Source organism: Quercus robur, chromosome 11 (assembly GCF_932294415.1).
Source record: "Quercus robur chromosome 11, dhQueRobu3.1, whole genome shotgun sequence".
NCBI classification, from domain to species: Eukaryota; Viridiplantae; Streptophyta; class Magnoliopsida; order Fagales; family Fagaceae; genus Quercus; species Quercus robur.
In genome coordinates, this window is record NC_065544.1 from 42,844,053 (window position 1) to 42,853,148 (window position 9,096).

Here is a 9,096-nt window from a genome sequence, read left to right on the forward strand (position 1 = left end):
TTGATGTGACAATACGCTATAATTTTATTTTGACCGTTTGACATGTCATCAATTTTTATCCAAAATATAACTATAAAGACTAAATTAACACGACATTAAAAGGTTAGGGATCAAATTGACACAATTGAAATGTTGATATTCAAAATGTTGATATTGAAAATGTTGATAACTAGAGAAAAAATTGTAAGTAGGAAACCAATAGGTGAGGTGCTAAAGTAGGCACATTACACATAAACATAGGTTTTTTCTTTCTCAAAAAAAAAAAAAAAAAAAAAGGTTTTTTCTTTTAGTACCGTGTCAATTTAGTCCTTATTATTATTTTTTGGATGAAAATTGATAATGCGTTTAATGATAAAAATAAAATATTAGCTTTCGTTGATGTGACAATACGCTATAATTTTATTTTGACCGTTTGACATGTCATCAATTTTTATCCAAAATATAACTATAAAGACTAAATTAACACGACACTAAAAGGTTAGGGACCAAATTGACACAATTAAAATGTTAAGGACCAAATTGACATATGCTATAAAGAATGGGGATAAATATGTAGTTTATTTATTTATTTTTTTTTCAGCCGTAATTGGCAAAGTAGTGTGCCAAAAAAAAAAGTACTATTGATGGGACCCATTATGCAATAAAAGTTTTGTCGTGCGAATGTAAAATTGTCATATTGTTGACAAGCTAATAAGTATAAATAACAATAAAAAGTAGATTGTCTTTTGTGTCAACTGTCACGTGGGAACCTCTTACTATATTTTACAGCACTACTGCCTTAGAATTTTTGAGAAGGTCAGGGAGGGCAATGGTCCCCCCACCACTCCGCCCCTGGGCTATCGACACTAATCACTCATCAGCAACAAGAACCTCAAAATTGCCAAATAATTATTTTTTTTAATAAAAAAACATTTTCAAGCGCACCTCAAGTATTTTGTAGATTTAAAATCTTTAATTAGTTATAAATATAAATTAAACAAAGACCTGAGTTCTAGACTAATGTGAATTCAACTATGGGGAAGGTCAACCACCAAAGACGCGTTGACGTCGTCGACCATGACGCGACTCTTTACTAGCCCAGGGAGTGTACCGGTCTACGAGATGTTCCCCTTAATTTGCGCACGATGCCCTTATGCCGTTTGGTTATCCGAAGCGCGTCTTTAATATCTTCCCTTTACGAGACCTCCCAGATCTAACGGTTATTGATGGCGTGGGGGAACGAAACGGGTGTATTCTTATTTGCAGATTTCCCTGGAGATCTAAACGTATTATGTACCCTTTTCCTCGTCCCCTATATAAAGAGAGAAGACAAAGGCTGATTTTCTCATACCTGAATCCCTCAGATTCCTCCCAGAGTTCACTTCTTCTCTCTGGTTATACCTTATCCGATAATACGTTCACCACAGTAGTCAACCATGAATAAACCATTCCATTCCCAAAAACACCATGTCCTAATAAAGCTCGACATGGCTCGGTCAGGGCAAGGATGGCGGAGACTCAAGATTTGTCTCCCCTTCCTTTTAGCCGAAATCCGAAGCAGGGACTCGTCACATCTCACTTTCGGCATGACCGAGTCAGAGACATCCATTATCACCACCACCCGCTCTCTCATGAGCATATCTAACATGGCACCAGTGTGTTAGGAGTCAGGATTGGGGTAGGGACTAAATGCTCCTGCTTCTTCCTCTCTTTGTTCACTGGCGCCTCCCTTTGCTTCTCTTTCTTCCCTTTCATCTCTTCTCTCTTCTTTTCCTCCTTCTTTTACTCATGTCCTCCATCTTCCTCATTCATCTCCTCCATCTTCATCATTCATCTCTTCCATCCTCTTCTTCCTTCTCCTTCATCTTTTTCTAAAGAAGGTTCTTCCCTCAATACGAGCAACACTGAGGCAGAGATTGGAGACTTTGAAGACGAATTCACAAGACATCTGACTGTGAATAACTATACTTATCTGTATTACTAATGTTATATGTATAGGCTTGTTTAAGCCCCTCTTTGTACGTTATAATAATTTTTCATATTAATAAAAATTGTCGTTATTTTACTTCGCATGTTCTGTCTCTATGTTTTTATAAATTTGCAAGCGCTGCTCGGCACAATAGTATAGCATTTGAATCAATGACAACTAAGGCCAAAATACTTGCTAATAAAAAGATGCCACCATAACTTTAATAGAATTATTTGACATAGCAATGCCGACCAGTGAGGGACGACACTTACCTCAAAATTATCCGAGATGAGGACTGAGTGTTCGATACAGTGTAAGAAGTAACTATCCGAGGACATGTCGCCCGCAAAATGAACAGTTTCCTTAGGCTACTGAATAGGAGGTCATTTTGCCATCTTAACACACTGGCCTTAACATTTTACAGTATTTGAGCCGAGGACTTTCCCATCCGAGTAGTTGGCGTTCCAATAGACTTGAGTCCGAGAACCACGCAGGGCTTGGGTTCTGTCCAAAACTTATGCTTTTTCTTTTGTGTACTTGGTTTCCCCATAGGCTTGAGTCTGAGGACCATGCAAGGCCTTGGTTTCGTCCAAAACTTATGTTTTTTCTTTTGTGTACTTGGTTTCCCCATAGGCTTAAGTCCGAGGACCATGCAAGGCCTTGGTTCTATCCAAAACTTATGTTTTTTCTTTTGTGTACTTGGTTTCCCCATAGGCTTGAGTCCGAGGACCATGCAAGGCCTTGGTTTTGTCCAAAACTTATGTTTTTTCTTTTGTGTACTTGGTTTCCCCATAGGCTTGAGTCCGAGGACCATGCAAGGCCTTGGTTTTGTCCAAAACTTTTTGAGTTCAGTTTCTCCCTTTTCCCAGGTATTTCACGAGGCGCCGAGCAGGACGTTGTCCTCGGCAATGGTTATTCCTCGGCGTGGGCCATAATCCCGGGGCCCTCATGCAGAACGGGCTTGGGCCGCGAATTCACTAGGCCCACAAGTTAAGAGGTATTTCTGTTGTCTTTGGCCACGCAGTACTCCTTTGCGTCCCAGTGTTCGAGGTGCGCCTTTACGAGGCTCCTTTAATCTTGTGGTTGCAGTTGGCGTTGGAAATTGAGCCAGAGCCATTTTGTCTGTAGCGTCCCTTGGGATGCTGCGTGAATTAAATGCCACCACCTTATTCTCTTAAATAAATGGGAGAGACAGTTGCTTTACCTACACACAACTCCTTCAGCTTCCTCCCAAATCACAGCTCCTATATTCAGTGCTGTCCTCCCTTAGCATAACATGTTTGAGGCGAGGGTTGGGAAGAAGGAACTCTCTCCGCCACAGAAGCGCCGTGTCCTCCTGAGACTCAAAATAGTGAGGTATGGGCACAGGAAGCATAGGTTCAAGAGAATACTCCATTTCGACCGAGGGGAAAAGGTGTCTCTCCCTCTTTTAGTCAAAATCCGAAGCAGGTTCTGTTCATGCCAGAATTTTGGTGTGTCAGAAGAAAGATTCTCCGCCATCAGCGCCTCTGCCTTGTTGCAGGCAAATATTTGGAGAAAGCTCCTCAACTTCCAGTTCCCTGCACCTTTCCTTCAGCGGTGTCAGGCTTAAGTTGGGTTCTCTCTGCATCTTTTCTTCGAGGTTGCGGGCCCCAGGCTGGGTTCTTTTGCTGCCTGAGTTATGGGCATGTAAAAGCACTGAGGAAGAACGAGGTCTTGAAGCAGTAGCCAACCTCTCTTCTGTGCCACCTCCTCGGCTTTGTTTTATTCTCTTGTATCTTTCTTTTTGATTATGTGGTTAGCTTCAAAAGCCAACCTCTCATCTGTACTGCTCTTCGGATTTATTTTATTTTTTATTTTTTATATCTTCTTACTCAATTATGTAGTGAGCTCTGACATAAGCTGATTCCAGCTTTCATTGTACGCTGTACTACTTCTTTGTTTTAGTAAAAATAGAAATTTATTTACATGTTTTGAGTACTGATCTTTTGGCAACACTACTTTGTGAATGGGTGTGCTCCATGTGTGTGTTTCTTCAAGGATATTTAGAGCAGGATACCTTGAAACATAATCTAACTAATTCTAATTTACCAATACTACCAGGTATTATGACGATAATTCATAGTAAATCAAACTTAGGAAACTAACCGGGGTAACAGTTGAATATTCTGTGATAAGCGCGTGAATACCGTCCGAGACTGATAATCTCTAAATAATCCATCCGAGCAGTTGACTGGGAAGTAGGGAACTCCGATTGTGCTTTTGTGTACTTGGTTTCCCCATAGGCTTGAGTCCGAGGACCATGCAAGGCCTTGGTTCTGTCCAAAACTTATGTTTTTTCTTTTGTGTACTTGGTTTCCCCATAGGCTTGAGTCCGAGGACCATGCAAGGCCTTGGTTATGTCCAAAACTTATGTTTTTTCTTTTGTGTACTTGGTTTCCCCATAGGCTTGAGTCCGAGGACTATGCAAGGCCTTGGTTCTGTCCAAAAATTATGTTTTTTCTTTTGTGTACTTGGTTTCCCCATAGGCTTGAGTCCGAGGACCATGCAAGGCCTTGGTTCTGTCCAAAACTTATGTTTTTTCTTTTGTGTACTTGGTTTCCCCATAGGCTTGGGTCCGAGGACCATGCAAGGCCTTGGTTCTGTCCAAAACTTATGTTTTTTCTTTTGTGTACTTGGTTTCCCCATAAGCTTGAGTCCGAGGACCATGCAAGGCCTTAGTTCTGTCCAAAACTTTTTTGAGTACTTATTTGCTTTTTTCGCAGGTCAGCCCCTTGACCATGACGGGGAGAGCTGACTTGAGGTCGGAAGCCCCTAGAGTTGCCCATGCCGTTGGCACTACAGGATGTAAGCCCTGGCACAAGTTTATATCGGAGCGACAACTGCAGGTCACCGGAGATGAGGAAAAACTCGCGAATCTCTGCTTGCTAGAGAGTTGACTCATGCGCCACCTATGCCAACGCGCAAGCCTTTCCCACAGACGGCGCCAATTGTAGGGACACGATTTCTAGACGGCCCAATAATGATATTGGGCTCGTACATGAAAGATCTCTCACAATACGATTTGTAGAGAGTGGGCTTAAAAGGCTATCGTTTTGGTCATAGGGCGTTGGTCCAGGCCGGATCTTAGGGGAACTCAGGTAAGAAAGGGCTTCAGTCTGGATATCCAAGCCCTACAACTTCATAACCTGAAGGATTGGACTCCTCGGATCCTGTCCGAGGAGCACTAATGCCTTTCCCCGGTTACCCGGCGGTGGGGTTTTTTGTGGTGGTGTACATATATTATCCGGGCATTCTCATCCCTGGAGTTTTTCCTCCCAGGCGAGATGGGATCCCCCCCTCTCTGATTAGTTTACCTTTTCTTTTATACCAGCCTACGTTCGATGTCCCTCGTCCACGTGTAGGGTCAATTTTTCCAGGACTGATATTTGTCCCGTCAGTCTAATCCCGCAATTGTTGGGGATGGTTGATAAAGCCTAAGAATCCGGTTCTGTTAGGTATAGAGTCTTATCTGGGAAGGGTAGTAAGGGTAACTTACCCAAGATATTTTAGACCTCCTTACAAATTTGTTCCTAGACCTCTTTTTTACCCCTCTTCTCAATGGAGCTTTAGGTCTGTCGAGGACTAAACTGTCCTCGGCTGCATCTTTGGGCCATTTTTTGCCTTATATTTTTTAGCTTGGGCCATAACCTTTTTTTTGGCTTGGGCCTTCGGGCTCCCCATGAGCAAGTGGGCCTGGCCCATAAACTATTGGGCCCCACAGTAACTTTTAAGGGAAGATAAGACAAGTTATATTACAAAGAACACATTCTCTTAAGTAATATGAGACAATTACCCATTCTTTCTTTTGAGAAACAAACACACACACACAAAAGAGAGAGGGAAAGGGATCGCTAAAACCCTTTAAAGTAGTCTGGTTGAATCCAATTCTCTCCTTGAACATATAAAGGATAATACTGGAAATAAGGAAAAGTGGACACCTTTGATATATCCTTTGAATTTTGAATTTTTCATTCAAATCTGTAATATAACACTATGTACAATTAATTTAGGGAATAAATAATATGTACAATTTTTTTTTTCTTTTCTCGCTTTTATACCGATTTTTTAAAATCTTAACAAAACGAAACTCATATGTATATATTCCATATCATATGTATTCCACATTCCATATATTACCAAGTAGACATGGCAAACTGGCAGGTCAGGTTAGGTTAATTGGATTGCGGGGCGGGTTGGGTCGGGTTGACCTGTATTTTTCATATGAATTTTTTTTTGGCGAAAACCACATTTTCGTCTCTATATTTTCAAGCAATTCCCACTTTGGTCCTTATCTTTTATTTTCACCGCTTTTAGTCTCTATTTTAAAAAAACGTTATCCATTTTAGTCCTTTCTGTCAGTGCCCTAACGGCAGAATCCTAGGTGGCAGACAGAACTATTAAAATAATAATAATAATTTTTATTTTGGCATTAAAAAATGCCATGTTAGCATCTAAATTAAAAAAATTAATTTATTAATTTTAACTAAATAAAAAAATTAAAAACAGAATTAAAAACCAAAAATCACATGAATTGATATCTAAATGTGTCTTGAACAAGAACAACAAGAAATCAAACCCAAATCTAAGAACACAAACAGAATTATTTGTCTCTCTTGGAGTCGTCTTTAAACTCAATCTTGAAATTTCTTCTTGGTTCTCATTCTAATGGCTCCCACGCCATCTTCAAAAGTAAATGAAGCCCACTTGACCCAGATCAAAACACCACAATCCAAGTTCCATTTGCATTACAACAATGCGAACAAACCAAACCCATCTTCAAATCCAAACACACCGGCCAAAGAAACCACACACCCACAAGAACACCCAGTCAAAGTAATTGCTCGGATCCGAGACTACCCAGATCGGAAAGAAAAACCCACTTTGGTTTTGAATGTTAATTCAAACAACCATTCCATTCGGGTTTGAGCCGATTTTGGCTACTGGGACTTTAGCCTAGATGGGGTTTCTCTTTGCGAAGACCAAGACCTTGATCTCTTCTACAAGATGTTTGTGGAGTCAAGAATCCATAGCGTGAAGTTAGGAGAAAAATGCACCATTATGATGTACGGTCCAACGGGTTTGGGCAAGAGTCACACCATGTTCGGGTGCTCAAAGCAGCTGGGGATTGTGTATAGGTCTTTGAGGGATATTCTTGGTGGTGGTGAGGAAGATAGCTAAATTTTTTGGGTTTATTTTGTGTTTGTTTTTTATAAAAATATAGGTTTATGGATTTGTTGGAGATTGGTTTGTTTACTGGGTGTATGGATTTGATTTGTGAAAATCATGTGGATTAGTGATTTGCTGGAGAATTCGGTCTTGAATGGTTGTTTGTTGGTTTTTTTTTTTTTTTTTTTTAATTTCTGGGTTTGTGTTCTTAGATCTGTGTTTGTGTTCTTAGATCTGGGTTTATGTTTTTGTTGTTCTTGTTCAAGACACACTTAGATCTCAGTTCCTGTGATTTTTGGTTTTCAATTCTGTTTTTAATTTTTTTTTATTTAGTTAAAATTAATAAATTAATTTTTTTTTAATTTAAACACTAACGTGGCATTTTTGTAATGCCAAAATAAAAAATTTTATTATTATTTTAATAGTTTCGTCTGCCACCTAGGACTTTGTCGTTAGGACACTGACGAAAAGGACTAAAATGGATGACATTTTTCTAAATAGGAACTAAAAGGGGTGCAAATAAAAGATATGGACCAAAGTGAGAATCGCCTAAAAATGTATGGACAAAAATGTGGTTTTCGCCTTTTTTTTTTTAAGAAAATAACATGTATTTGCCATTTAGAAAGTCACGCAACAAATTACTTGATGTAAAATGCATTACTTTGAAGTCTCCACTCATATCAAGAATGAGCTCAGGTAAACAAATTAATACTTGTTTAATAATTTTAAGATTATACAAATCCCAACATTACTAACCAAAACAGAATAGTACAAAGGATAAATAAAACATTTACACAAGTTTCATTTCTACACAATATCAAAATCCCAAAACATAAAACAAAATTACAAATGCCTTATTAGATAACTTATTTGACAAAGAATAAAAGCATATAAGAAATTTAGGGCCCGTTTGGTCATAGAGTTCAAAAATTGTTGTTTAAAAAGATGTGAAAATTGTAGTTTAAAAAGTGTTGTTAAAATACATGTTTTTAGTGTTTATAAAACAAAAAAATGTGTTTGGTATCATGGTTTAAATAACATATTTTAGTATTCAAAAAACATAAAAATGTGTTTGGTATGTGTGTTTGATTTAAAAAATAAATAAAATAAAAAATAAAAATAAAAACTGACACCTTTGACCGAAATAAACATTTTTTTATTCAAAAAATATTTTTTTAATGCCGTTGGGACTGTATGGGTGAGATTGAGGAGACAATACAGCTTTTGATGTTTGACTAGATGGGCCATACAATGTTCAAGATAATTACACAATTGCCACTGAAACACTAGTTTTTGCTGTTTAAAAACAGGCCGGAGATGATTTCAAAAATATCATTTTAAACACTGATTTTTGAACACTGTTTTCCAAACAATCCCTAAACAGGAATGGCATACCAAACGCCTTTTTTTTTTTGTTTTTGGACACTAGTGTTCAGTGTTTAAACTGACAAACCAAACACGCTCTTATAATCTTGAAAACTATTTTTATATTTTATTATCAATTGTGGTTAGCACTCTCTTTCAATTTGAGAATATACATTAAAGTTTAATTATTTACTTATTTATACATGGTTTCTTTTATGAATATCATATCATTGTTAAGCAACACACATTCTAGGAAATATCTTAATTTATTTAGAAAAGCCGTTTATTTTAGATATGAATTGTTAAAAAATAGTCCAAGCATTCATAATTTATGCTAACTAGCTTAGAAGTTTACAAGAGAATGGGACGGAATGATCATAAGGGAATGGAAATGAATGGAATAGAATGTATTTAAGCAAAGGAAATGAATGGAAAAGAATAGAATGAAATAGAATTAAGTAACCTTAATTGGATGTTTTAAAATAAAGAAATGGAAATGAATGAAAATGAATAGAATGCAAGTAATCTTGTTTGGAAGTAACATAGTGGGAATGGAATGAAATCATTTTATGACAATATTACTATTAGACTCCCTA